At 40.1% G+C, this 14,591-nt stretch overlaps 1 non-coding gene across 1 annotated transcript; it reads right to left on the bottom strand.

The window, feature by feature from the left end:
- Window positions 1-287: 287 nt before the first annotated feature.
- Window positions 288-358, bottom strand: TRNAS-GCU (transfer RNA serine (anticodon GCU)). Its single transcript has one exon. It is a non-coding gene; the product is annotated as a tRNA-Ser (tRNA).
- Between the last annotated feature and the right edge of the window lie 14,233 nt (window positions 359-14,591).

Genomic DNA, 14,591 nt, shown 5'->3' on the forward strand with positions numbered 1-14,591 from the left:
TCAGAAGGAATATGCCCTATACATATTTACTTTATTCACATGATCTATTGTATCTTTCTGTATAATCTTCATTTCTTCTGTTTGTTTTTTTTTTAAGATTTTATTTATTTGTTTGAGAGAGAGAGCACAAGCTGGAAAGAGAGATGGAGAGGGTGAGGGAGAAGCAGACATCCTCCTGCGCAGGAAGCCCGATGCGGGGCTCGATCCCAGGATGCTGGGATCATGACCTGAGCCAGAGGCAGACACCCAACCATCTGAGCCACCCAGGCGCCCCAAAACGAAGTGTCTGCATTGGCCAGGAATTGAACCCGGGCCTCCCGAGTAGCAGGCAAGAATTCTACCACTGAACCACCAATGCTGTGCTTTTATTTCTATATTTTTTTCTTCATGATGTTTTTACTCTAACTGGCCTAAAGATTTTAGCACCAGCAAACTGGAGTGACCTCTTTCCTCCTTTGTACACGTCTTCCTGAATCACTGTCCACATAGATCTGTGTTACAGAAAATATATGTGGGTAACGATAACAGGAAGTGAAGAATAAACATCAATAGTTTGAACTGAAGACTGAAGTTAATTTAAAACCTAATTATCAGGGACTTCCTCAAGACAGAGGGTGTGACTTAAGTTAATAAACTTCTCATAACAGGCATTCCTGAAATGGAAAGTCTTTTTCTCACACAGAACATACTTTATTGACTCTTCTGTGGGCTATATTCATAGTTAGGACTAAAAAATCCAGTGGGCTTAATTCCCAGGAGTGTCTCAACACTGGAAACAGCCTTTTGTCGAGGAAGAAGAATGCTACTAATCTGATGTGGTTTTAGGAGCACCAGGAAGGCCCTCTCCCCACCCATTCCCTCCAGCCCTGAAATACCAGTTCTCACTTGACAAATACAAATAGTATTGGGGCGCCTGGGTGGCTCAGGCTGTTGAGCACCCAACTCTTGGTTTTGGCTCAGGCCATGATCTCAGGGTTGTGAGATCGAGCCCCCGCATCTGCTTGAGATTCTCTCCCTCTGCCCTTTCCCTGGCTTGTGCGCTCTCTCTCTCTCTCTCTTTCTCTCTCACTAATAAATGAATAAATCTTAAACAGATAAAATAATAGGAATAGTATTAAAAAATTTTAATAGTCTCAAAAGGCCTAAAACTTTACACAGAAAATCATAGAGAAAACTTACATTAAATACCCCTCCAAGAGGTAATACATTGACTTAAGTTAAAGCTACTTTAAGAGAGGGTAGGAGAAGACACAAAGGAGCTCTGTAATTTGAAAGGTGGTGGGGGAGAAAGGAGCATGATCTAAAGTAGACGGGATGGGTAGGGCTGCTGAAAGCTCCAAAGAAAACGCAACACACTTGACATGGTTGCCCTGCTTACTGAGGCACACGGAGGATGAGATAAGGATTCTTGGTCTTCAACTCTCAGTTTTAAGTTTCTTACAAAAAGTAAATAAATATGCTTCACAGAACCTGACTCTTTGTAGAACCTGGCCCAATTATTTTGCAACCACTTATTTCTAGGCTCAGAAAAATTTCCCCAAAACAAGTCCAGATCTTGAGACTGTGATCTGATTTTCAACCACGAGCGTGGAAACATATTTTCCTGTTCTTAGAGTTGATTTCTGGATTGCTTGACTATCACTTAAAAGTGATGCACTTGAAGAGTAAACTCTTCGAGAGAGAAGTAACAAAGACTCCTTTTTTTTTATTTCCAGAGTCAGTAAAGGATTTAAAATCCCAATTTAAATCCACAGATAATGTAGATACCCAGGGACTCAAAAGGTAAGAAAGACATCCCATTCTCACATCTTATTCCGTGGTAAATGGCCTCGTTGTGATACTCTGCTGATGTGAGCATGACTTCGCAGTTCAGCCACCTCCAGACAGTAGGAAGCAGTGCAAGGCTCAGATACAGGAGGGCCACGTGGAAAGGACCACAAAACCACGCTAGAGCTCTTAGGAGTGGCGGCCATCTCTGTTCACAAATTTTGACAATTTTTTCTTAAACGGCTATGAAGCTACGATCCTCCTGGGACTAGGCTACGCCATCTCTCTGACTTGACAAGCTCAAACAAGTTTTCCAGGAAGATCCCTCATATTAATGCTTTCATAACAATTAAATTAAAAAAAAAAAAAGATATAAAGTCGAAAAACCTTATTCTCAAAGGCAAGCTTCGGTTCTTTAAAAAAGATGTTCAAAATTCTCTTTCTTTTATATCCTTTCCTTCCAGCAAGTGTCTTTGGTCATAGTTTGAATTGCTGTTGCATAGATTTTTTTTTTTTTCCAAAAAATTAGAACCTTCTATTTCATTCTCTGACTGGGCTTCACACATTCTGTCTGTACCCTGGCAAAGAACTACTTGGAAGAGCATTGTCTTGGGGCTTCCTCCCCTTCTCTGCCTTGTGCTAGACACATTTGGGGTGCTCCATCCTTTAAACCTGCCCACTAACCAAGCCTTCCCCTAGAGGAGTTATCCCCCTCCAACTCCACATTCTTCCTCGGTGGTTGACTATGACAGGGAAAATAGGCGTACGAAGCATTTTGCATTCTCTGGATGTACCACACAGTAATTCTGCTGTCTGAAAACTCTGTAATGTCAATAATTGATGCACTTGAGAAGTGGTAATTAAATTAGTTAATTATGCTGGTAAAATTACATGCAATTATGTGACTGCAGGGTATGTTTAGTAAATTAGGCTTTCCCATACTCACTACATATTGTGGTGCCAATTTTGTTCCTTGATGATTAGGTAGCTTTTGATACTTCTTAATTGATTTAATACCTGGATCTTCATTAGCCCTTGATTGCTATGCTATGTACGTCTGACATTTTTTCTCTCTGATATTTTACTGAGATCGTACATCAGGGGAAAATATACGTACATGCTTGGGAATGATACATGTATATATGTGAATATAGTCACATGTTTCTCATTTAAAATGTTTAGATGTTGAAATATCACCTCCCCCACGGGCCTCCCACCTTCTGAGAGAGAGCTAATCCTAAAAGTTGACTCAAATAGAATCCAGGAGCTTACCTCTTCTTGGATGCTCTAAAAAAAAAAAAAAAAAGAAAGAAAAGAAAAAAGTCATGTTTAATTATTTTGCTTCTGAAATATCAATACAAATATTACTAGGCAGTAATAGAAAGAAGCAGAACAGCAGAATTTTTAGGGAAGTTAATCATTTTATGTCTTGACACATAAGATTTAAATAAGGTCCTTTATCTACGAGGAGTTAACTGAAAGGTTACACATAATAGAAGTTGCAAAGCTGTCGTTTGACCTTTAGAAGGGCATAGTCCATTACAGGCTTCTCACGTGCATTAGTATATCTCCATGGAGCAACGAGAGTGAAGGGGACTATCAGTGCCAAGGGAGCATTTCATGGATGGAGCTTCTTGGTTCAAGATTTTGAATGACCAAGAGCCGGAAGGGAGCCTGAGAATTGCTTGGTTGACTCTCCATATGTAATAGGTGGAGAAATGAAGATCCCATTGAACGCTTTGTGGGTCTTCTCTCAGCAAAGCAATGACTAGGTTGGGTCCAGAATTCAAGTCTTCTGCGCCTCTGGTCAGTGGTAATACACCACACTCTATCACTATATTTTTTCTGTTTTGTCACTTTCCTGTCAGTCATTCTACACCTTTGTATTGCCTTTACTCAGACAGAGACTAGGCACATTTTCAGAAGAGCTCCTTCTTTAACTATAACCTGAGGGTCAGGAGGCGACTTGGGTTATATTTAGAAGAAAACATATCACTTGTAATTATCTATCTGTATTGGGGAATCAGAAACTTAGTCTTTTCTGTTTGCTCGTTTCTTAAGAAGTCAGCTCAACAGCCAGCATCTGCAACTTCTTTATTCTATATCCCACCCATAATGTAAACAATGAGGCACCCCTAATGTGGAGGAAGTTTCTGGAGAGGAAAATTGTCTTACTGATGCTGGAAGGAGTGGACAAGTTTGCCCATTACCGGGGGCTTGTGTCGACCCTCTGAAGCCAGAGAGGGGTACAGACAGCCACAAAGTGCTGGTCCTAAGTTAGAATCCATGATTATCTGGAAAACTTCATTTCTGAAGTAGATAAGCAAATACCACTCATTATATCCTTCACAGTTTTTTCTTTTTTTTCTCCTTTTTGATCCTTCAGTAGATGAAAAGGCATATTAAAAATAAATGGTAAAAATTTTCAGTTATACAGTTTCTTTATCTGTGTGGATTTTTACATACATCCTGTGGTGACAAAGCACAAGAATTAGTCCCATTCCATAGATTCTTTTTAATCTAACCCAGAAATTTAACCATATTGAATAGGGAATAGATGCATAGAATCAACCAACCTTTTTAAGTAAGAATAAGTGATATCTAATTCTTCTTGTGTTTTATGAATTCAAAGTCTTGAGCAAACCTGCCTCTGATCTCTTCCAGGAAGCATTCCCTAATTCCCTCCAGGTTGCAGGAAGTAGTCTCATAATACCGTAATACCTGTGTGTGACCCATCACTGCATTCCTGCTTTGTTTTGTGTTTGTCTGGACACACATACACACATGATACTAGATAGTGAAATTATTTTTTGTTTTTAAGGATTTATTTATTGATTACAGAAAGAGAGAGAGCGTGTGAGTGAGGGGAAGGGGGGTGTGGGCAGAGGGAGAGGGAGACAAGCAGACTGACTCCCAGTTGAGTGGCGAGCCCGATGGGGGGCTCAATCCCAGGACCATGAGATCATGACCTGAGTCGAGATCAAGAGTTGGACTATGGACTGAGCCACCCAGCTGCTCCTAGATGGTGAAATTCTTGATTGGAGGTGTTCTGGTTGATTTGCTTTCTGGTCATTAACCTTCAGCCCAATGCCTTGTCCTATGCTCAGTGCCCAGACCACAGTTGTTGAATGATGAATAAGTGAATATTGGCCTAAAATCAACATTCTTATTATCATCAGGTGACATTTAAACTCTTACCTCTGCGCTTTCTCCTTAACAGTCACAAATATCTATGAGGACTGGCCATGGAGTTTTCGTTGTACTTATTGCCACATGCTCAAGATATTTGAGTACATCTCTCTATTTTTTTTTTTTAAAGCTCATACCTACTAGAATGTAAACTGAAAATGCTCTTGATCATTAGGTTGAAATTTTTATTTTACTGACTTAAAATTTGACATTTACTCTTCTGGTTCTATCAGCTCCAAAGGATATATGATATTTCACATAATTATCAGGTATACTCTAGTCACACAGAAGCATTGGCTTAAAACACCAAATGTATTTAAATCTCTTTCTCTGTGTCTTACAAGAATAACTTCTAGGTACGTATTTTCATGTTTTCTGTTGAAATTAATGGGGACACAGGTGGAAGACAAGTAGAACAAAGAAATCTTTGCTAATTCTTACAGATAATGTAAGGATTGGGGAAACGGAGGTATCATGGAAGAAAAAGGAGCACATTGGGGAATTAGGGAAGGCTCTAGCAGAGTATTGATGGAAATCCTGCTGCCTCCCATTAGCCCTGCCAAGAAGCAGGCGATAACACCACCTGTCTGTTTGGCAGCCCCAGGTACTGATGCATGGTTCGTGGTTTTTCCTCTCCAGATTTCAAGATTTAGATTGGAGACCCAACTAGTTAAATCAACAGGTAAAACAAAATGTCATGAAGGAAAAAAATCACCCTCAGCATGGCTGTGTGGGGAGAAGGAGGGGCAACCAAGAGCTCTCTCCAGGCACGCTTGTGAGTTTCATAAGGGGCTTCTTGTTGAAAACCCTTTCTTGGCCCCTGGGCTTCTGCAAAGCCAGCAAACTATCCTGTAAGCTGGCATTCTGCCATGATAACAGATGGCTGGCAGAAGAAGCAGCAAAGAGACCATGTAGGAGCATCACAAGCGAGTACCGAGGGCAAGCTCTCTAGGCACGAGTCTGCAGTCTGTCTGTCCATTAGTTAGCCCTGAGCTCCTGAACAAAGTGGGGATAGGGAATATTTCCATCTAGATCTTTGGCCATGACTCCCTTCAGGCAGAAATGCCAGCATTTCTTATCTGTGTTGTAGTACTGAGTTTTCTACTCCAACTCCGGTGTGTTTAAGTGCGTGGGATATTGCAAGCGGGTGATGGAAAAGATGGAGATACTCTAAATGAAACCATTAGTGTTTCTAGTTTGCTCTCCAGTTAATTCTGAGCACTCCTGTCAAACTCATCTCCTACGGCACAGCTTGGATCATATCTCATCTTCCCCAAAAGTTCTTGTGAATGGTGATGATGATGAAGATGAGGATTTTGGTAATGATGATGGTATTGATGGTGACAGTGGTTGTGGCGACTATTTGTTAAACACTTACCATGTACATCATTTTCTTACTTCATGGGCAACCAGGGCTCAGAATCTAACTTCCAAGGGAAGGTCACATAGCTATTAAGTGTCAGAGCTCAGATCTGTCCCTTCATCTGTCTGACTCTAGAGTGAGCACCATGACAACTGTACACAGGACATGCAAATGTGAGCCAACTCATCCAGACATTCTCCGAAAATTTCTTGATTGTCACCCACTTACAATTTAAGAAGATAAAAACTCTTAATTTAACTCAAAGTTTAGTTTAAAAGATTTTTTTTTAGTTTTGATACGTTTCTCTGCTTAACTGATTTAAGAAAAGCATTTGCTCTAAGAAACTGGGTTCCAGTTAATGAGGACCAATTAAACCATATGACTTAGCAAAGTATTAGAGTAACTCTCCGTAACATGGTAAGTAGGCTGGCATAAAGGACACACTTCTTATCTATTTCAAGAAACTGCCAGAAAGTCTGTTTTTAACAAGGTGGAATTTCTGTTTTCTATTGGCTTATCTGTGATTTTATGTGAGGGATCAAGTAAGAAAGAAGAAACAAAGATCAGTTGATTTGTTTCTTCTAGAGGCTAATTGAGGCTCCAGCATGTCTTTCCCATTCCTCAAACCCTTCTTTAAAAAAGGTGTTGGGGCACCTGGTGGCTCAGTCAGTTAAGCGTCTGCCTTCAGCTCAGGTCATGATCTTGGGGTTCTGAAATTGAGTCCCACATCGGGCTCCCTGCTCAACGGGAAGTCTTCTTCTCCCTCTCCCACTCCCCCTGCTTGTGTTGTCTCTCTCACTGTCTCTCTCTCTGTCCAATAAATAAAATCTTTAAAAAAATAAAAAATAAATGAAAAAGGTGTTAATGATACTAACTTCCTTATATTTAACCTGAATCTCTGGGCGCCTGGGTGGCTCAGTTGGTTAAGTGTCTGCCTTCGGCTCAGGTCATGATCCCAGGGTCCTGGGATTGAGTGCTGCCTCGGGCTCCCCGCTCAGTGGGGGGCATGCTTCCCTCTCCCTCTGCTTACTGCTCTGCCTACTTGTGCTCTCTCTCTCTCTACCTCTCTGTCAAATAAATAAATAAAATCTAAAAAAAAAAATGAATCTCTTTTAGTAGCTTATTTCCCAAAAAGAAAGGAAATGTCTTCATATACTTGAATTTAGTTACTCTCTTTCTATCAGTTAGCTATTGCTGCATGACAAATAACCACAGAAATCGAAGAGACTTACAAAATAAGCATTCCTTCTCCCGGAGCGGAGGGTAGACAGATGCATGACTGACTGTCGCCGTTGTAAGCAGATACAGGCTCACATTATCTCTTTTCCTCCAGCTGGAGTTAGTAGTTAGCTTGGCGGGCAAGTACTTATTTTTTTTTTATTAGTTCTTTTAACAATGGCAGAAGTGCAAAAAGACAGCCCAATTACTCAAACCTTTTAAAAAGACTTTGGTCCTATCACTTCCATTAACATTCCATTGGTAAAAGCAAGTCCCAGAATCAAACCCAAAGTGAGGAAGTGTCTTTGTTTCTTTCTTTGGGTGGGGGGAAGAAAATGCAGTTCACATGGTAAGAAGTAAAAATAAAGGAAAGGGTGAAGAATTGGTACCATCATTCCAATTTCTGGTCGTTCCTTATTGCACGCCCTTATGCTACTCTTGCTCTATTCCGAGATGGATATGCTCTTCTATCAGATCTTTTATTACTATTTCCGCAAAATTGCAAGACTCAGCGTTTGCGTCTGCTCAAAGCCCATGGTGAATATTTTTTGGATGGCACTTTCCTCTTTCGGGGCCATCTGATAAAATGCTTTTCCAGGAAGTACTTATCACCATAGAAATTGCACTCCTCTCTTCTGCTCTAGCTCTCTGGCATCTAAGTGAGCTCTGCGTTCTACTCAGCCATGTATAAAACATGCCCTTTTGGTGTGAAGAAAAACTTCTTGATTGAAATTGATCTGCAAATGGCTCCTCCTTTGGGCAGAAACATGAACAACCTCAAACTTCCTGTGAAATGTACATTTACATCTTCCCTGGCTGCATCACTTCGAGGTTTTGCTTTGTAATCAACTTCATAAACACTTTTGGTGCTCTTCTTTTTCTTTATTAAGGATCGAATGAGATGTGGGTGGGGAGGAGGGCAGGGAATGGGAGCTCGTATGTACGTACCTACGTGGGTGTATGATTAAGCAGAATGTATTTCTTTTACAATTAAAGAGACTATTTACCTTTTTCTAGAATAACAGCCCTGTTATATGCTTCATTTATGCCTCTTGATAAATATGAAATATTAGTTTGGGCTTATATTACCTTTTAGAGAGAATACACACACACACACAGTTATGACCACTGCTTATGTCTCAGCAAACGCATATTTAAGATTCCAGATCTGAGGACCTGTGAGAAAAGTTATAATTTAAGATCTCTGTGCACATCTTATTTTCATGGTAACCAGGCAGAAGAGGCTGACTCAGATGTTTGGGAGCATGAGAGCACTTAATCTGTTACCACTGCTTTGCATCCTATCATGTTCTAGACTTCTTAGGAGCAATCTTTATTTATTTTTGGAGCTCACAGATTGCATTTCAACGAGTCAGGAATATTTTCCAGCTTATTTTAGTGAACTTACGCATATTTTGCCCAAATGGAGAAAAAATACACTATTTTCCAAAGGGTTGCTATTAGTGCTATTCTAGTGCTAGACTGTCATTTTATTTGATCAGCCAGGGATAAAAGAAATTCACCTCCTTGTCTGGTTTTGTGCATGCATGGGAAGGTGTGGACATGCCAAAATAGCACATTTCTATTGGTTAGATAAATCAAGGAGAAGCTCCCACTGGAACCTTGTGTTTTAATTGTGCTCCTCAAACCCAAATACTTTGCCTTGTTAGATAATCCTTCTTCTCTGAACCCCTTAATAAACCCCTAAGCATTACTTCACCTTTAAGAGCTACTTAGGGCGATAAATATGCATATTTGACTCTAAAGCTTGCAGTCCCAGTGGTGGTGGGATTAGTTGCCTGGTTATTTGTGGTTATTTTTGTAACACCTGTGGATTCCAGGATTGATGTTTGTTTCATCAGAAGCATGTGTCATACCTTTTTAGTAACTCACTGAACACAGGTGTTTCCTGATTATCTATCTAATCCACGGAGCGACCAAAATTAAAACAGAATAAATAAACCTTGCTATATCTACTTTCTCTTTCCATACTTATTTCCATTGTCATGCCCGTGGGCACTGTTTAAAGTAGAGGGAAATGGTGGTGCCCCTCTCCCCCCATCTCATTTTGATTTAGTAGAACCGGAAATCATTGCAGTCTCTTCCCAGTACCAAGCAGCATTCCTGGTGCAAACAGTCTGTTAAATGAATACATGAGTATATGACTGAACATACACATTTTAAACTCCTCTTTGCCGTTAGGATTCTCAGGTATTCAGAGACTGTTGGAAGCATCATGCATCAGGAAGGAAAAGAGATAAGGAAAGTAAAAAGGACCAAATCTTTCAGCCCATTAATCAAACTCATAATTCCCACTAAAGCAGGTAAAACAATGAATAGCGCTAAGAAAAAAAAATTACTCTATATTATGAGCATATTTAAAAGCTAAAATCAGAGACTGTTGTCCCAGGGCACACAGGACACATTTCTAAAAGGCAGAGAAATATGAAGACCCTCATTAAGAAGATGTCGCCTTAAACTCAGATAAAACAGGAAAGAAAAATGTATCTGAAGTTCGAACGAAATGTAGCTCATATTCTTCCTCCCACTGTGTTTCTCTGAATGATTCTCTAAGTTACAATATGAGCAAAATGGAGCTTGAAATAGACAAAATGGGACTAGAGCTTTTTTTTTTTTTTTCCATGTAATATCTTAATGGAATTGCTACTCCCTGCCTTCTGTGCAGATTATTTGGTTTTTCCAAATACTTAGGAAGGAAAATCTTAAATTTCCAGTTAAGGTATTTATTTTCAGTAAGTACAGCCACTACGTTTCTAGGTACCTCATAATTAAGGTATTTAGGGGCTATATTTATTTGGTTGTGCCTTATCCAGTTAGATTAGGTACCACTAGTATTTGCATGGTTTAATGGAAGTGATAGCTAAAATGTGAATGAGTGCCTCCTTTGTGGGTTAAACTAAGCCTAGAAGCCAACAGCTAAAGCAGCTAAAGATGTGTGCCAGTTCTCATAAAAAGAGCAGCCATAGGTGACGAAGGATGCGCTGAATGCACAGGATCAGAAAAAGTCTCCATGCGTCTCCTTCCCTGCAATCCGTATGCCTGCCTAACCCTCTACTAACATGCCACCCTTCACCCCATTAGCAGATGCATGCACCCACCCACATCCTGTGGCCAAAATCAGAAAACGTTTTTGCTTTTACTCTCCTTTCCTCTTTAACAAAAATATGAGCTCTTTTTTTCCTTTTTAACTACAGTTTTGAAGAATTATGCACCACTATTTGGGATTCTCCAAATCACCATATTTCAGATTTCAGAGAAGAGCGATGCTTAGAATGATTTGCACTTTAAGCATGAAGGGTGACAGCCAAATGGCTCATGTACCCAGTTAACCATGTGAACTTTCAGTTTGTAAGGTTCCTAAAGCTGTAACTCACTAAAAACCAAAACCCAACCCAACCCAAACCAAAAAGACAAAACAAAAAATACGATTTTTTTTTATCATCGAATTGATGGATGCAAAACCTCCACGAATTACCTGGATTTAGCCATTCTCATGAGGGGGTTATGAAAGGAGCCAGAAGCTCCTTGTTTTTTAGATCCTGCACCTTGTCCAGCTTTGTCTCAGATGATGCAAGGTGACCGCCAAGCAACATACAGTCACTCATTTTTTATTGATTCAGTGAGAAGTTACCAGGTCCTGTGCTGGCTTACAAAGACTACAGAATGAATTAAGGTAACATATAGTCTTTCTCTTTGAGCAGTTCATGACACAAGCATATAAAACTATAAAATGATGGAGATATGTATATAATAATATGTGTAATGTATTTATTATAATATATAATGTCATATCTTATGTAATAATATAATGAAAAATGAGTTTGGAAAGACAGAAGTGTAATCAGATCATTTAACCTGAGTTGTTGAGAAGACTTTTCAGAGGAGGTAACAGTTGATTCCTGGAAGACAGTTACTTACCCAGTGGAAAGACACACTGGGTGAATAGAAAGAAGTTCATTAGAATGAACCACCCATAAGGTAGACGGGACTTTAGAATATGACAGCAGAAGTTTCCATTGGACGGTGGTGCTGTGGGCATCAGGCAAGAAGTCAGGCTGGAGTTAAAGATAGGATTTACTGAACACAAAGGTAGAGTTGAAGCTCTGTGAGTGGATAGCTTTACCCAGAGAGTGAAAAGTGAGCAGAGAAGGGGAATTCCTCTGGGGTACACCACCATTCAAGAGGTGGATGGGGGGAGGAGATGGTATGAGCCAATGTGCTTGAATTGGAATGGTCAGAAGAAGCTTGGAAACTGGAAATCCTAAAAGTTCAGCAGGGAGAGTATTTGGAGAAGTCCTTAGCTGCTGAGGATGCCTGATCTTACAGAAAATCTCATGAAAATTGACAATTGATTGTGAGACCTAAAAAAAAGGGAGGTCATTGATCTGTGCTGTTAGTGAAGGTTGGGTAAGAGGAGTCATGTGTGTACGTATGTGTGTGTCTGTGTGTCTGTGTGTGTGTTGGAGTAAATGTGGGTAGAAGGTAGGCTGAAGAGTGTAGTGGACTGAATTGTGTCTCCAAAGATATGTGCACATAGCAGCCCTCAGAGGCTCAGAGGCAGAAAAATGGATTCTCCCCCAGAGCCTCCAGAAGGAGGATGGCCCTGTTGACACCTTGATTTCTGACTTCTCTCCTTGAGAAGAGCTGTGGGAGAATCAGCTTCTGTTGTTTTAGCCACCCAGTTTGTGTGGATCTGTTACAGCTGCCACAGGAAACCCATACAAAGGGTATTCAGGAGCAAATGGGGAGTAAAAGAATGGAGGTAGAAAGTTTTGACAAATGGTTAGAAGCACAAACATTACCAAGGGATGGACAAGTAAAGTCAGTGGCAAGAAATGAAAGTGGAAGTGGTAAAGAACCGGTGAGTTTGAGCTTCTATGTCCAGCCCCCAAATCAACACAGACTGTGTTCCCATGCATCCCTCCTGCTCCCCACACTGACCAGCCCTGTTGTTCATATTTATTGCAATCTTTCTGTCTTTCTTCCCATTCTCTCTTACTTAGATAAGTCTCGATTTTATGTCTAGCCATTTTAGCTATCTTGTCTTGTCATGTTAAAATCCCTCTCATTCTTTTGACCTGAGAGCATATGTTTCTTGTTAGTTCCTAAACCTGCTCAAATTCTTCTATTTCTCCGCTCTGGCGAGAAATTCTGGTACCTGTGTGTGATGATTTCTCACTGCAGGTTCAAGTCAGCTTCATTTTTATCCATCTCCAGTCCCTCTCTTCTAACCTTCCCCCAGTAGCTGTCCCCAAATGTTACCTTTGAGAACATAACCCACCTCTTTCCTTTATCGTCCATGAGAACATTGGGATTATCCAACAAGCAAGTTCTCAGCTCTTCCACATCACAATCTCTTTCTGCCTTTACTACACTGTTTGACTTTTATCTTTGAGCAAATACAATCTTTCTCCATTTTAAGGCTAATCTTTCCACCTTCTGAAGGGGGACTTTACTTTTTCCATTTTTCTGAATATATGCGTTCTCCCCCCACCCTCCATGTTTTCCTAAGACTGGCCACTCCATTTCCAGTCAGTCTTTTCCTTGGCCGATCTCATCCCGCGTCCTGTGATAACCTATCCTGATTCTCAGCCTCCTTCCTGAGTTCTCTGTCTGCTGGCTACCTCCACTTGCAGAATTTATAAAAGTTCAAACAGCAAGCTTAAGAACACACTTACCATCTCTCTCTCCAAACCCCACTTCTTCCCAAGAATCCTCTCCCTTTCTGTCAATACAGGAGAAATCCTCCCTGTTTGTGTAGATTTGAAACCCTGGAACCCGCTTCAAAATGCCTTTTCCCTGATCCACCCCCATCTTTGTAGAATCATTATAGATCATAGTGCTTTCCACACTGTAATTGTTTACAGGACATTTTTAGTTCCTGAGATAGGCACCAGAATAGAGGGACGAACACTGGATCTGGAAAGGAAGACTTGAACTTGAACTTGAACCGGAACTAGGCTTTACCACTTAGTACCTCCGTGACTTCTCGCAAATCACTGAGCTGCTTTTTGCCTTAGGGTCCCTGACTTTAAAAGGTGGTAACAATACCTTTCTCAAAGGATTGTTATGAAGATTACAGAGGTTAATATGCATAAAAGTTCCATACAAATTCTGAAGTGACATACTAGATTTAATCTTTGAGATGACCAGCTATATCATCTTAGGAGTTTTCACTCTCAGAGAGGAGAGACTTGAAAAAAAAGTAGAATTAGATCAGTTTAGAACCTCTCTTTTGCCATAAGCACACTATTCTCAATGGATCAAGTTCTGTACTGTCTATAAACTATTAGTTTTAATCCATATGAAATTTCTATTCTTTTTTTTTGTTTTTTGTTTTTGTTTTTTGTTTTTGTTTTTGTTTTGCTTTAAACAACCATTCTTTTAGAAATTGCTATTCTTAATGGGTTTTTAAAGACAATTATTGAAAGTGCTTATGGTCCAAACTAATAGTGGTAATATTGGTAATATTTTCCTTTCATGGCTCCTGGAGAGTCCAGACATTGGAAGGGCATATGGCACCCTTGACATTGCATTAGCGAATCTTTTGCTAATGATATTGGGGTGGAGGCAAGGGTTGCTGTGTCTTCATTATCAGCATTCCTGCCCACCAGGTACCCCAGTTTCCTCTGTGTCCCATAGTGAATGGGAAGGCAGAAACATCCGGCCCACACACTTTAGTTACTTGGTCTCAACAACGTACAAAACATATATAAGATAAATCTACTTTTATCGTTGTCCTTATCAGGTTTGTTACCCATGATCTGCAATGTTTGGCTGAGACTTGGAAGTCTTTGACTTGAATCAAGATGATATTTTGTATACATTGTTAAGTTGGTCCTTTGCTCTTTCTTGGTCCTAAGTGCTTAGTACTTAGTGCCTAGAACTGTTATGATTTTCTCTTAGCTGACAACAGGTAACTCCATCTTTAAAAAAGTCACTCTTACGTAGCCTAATGAGTATCAACAAAATAAAATGAGATAATATATTCTTTAACTAAAATATTTTTGATAGGAAGATTGGCCTGATAGAA

Source organism: Mirounga angustirostris, unplaced genomic scaffold (genome assembly GCF_029215605.1).
Source record: "Mirounga angustirostris isolate CCGP_5_RB_7025 unplaced genomic scaffold, mMirAng1.0.hap1 SCAF_8, whole genome shotgun sequence".
Lineage (NCBI taxonomy): Eukaryota > Metazoa > Chordata > Mammalia > Carnivora > Phocidae > Mirounga > Mirounga angustirostris.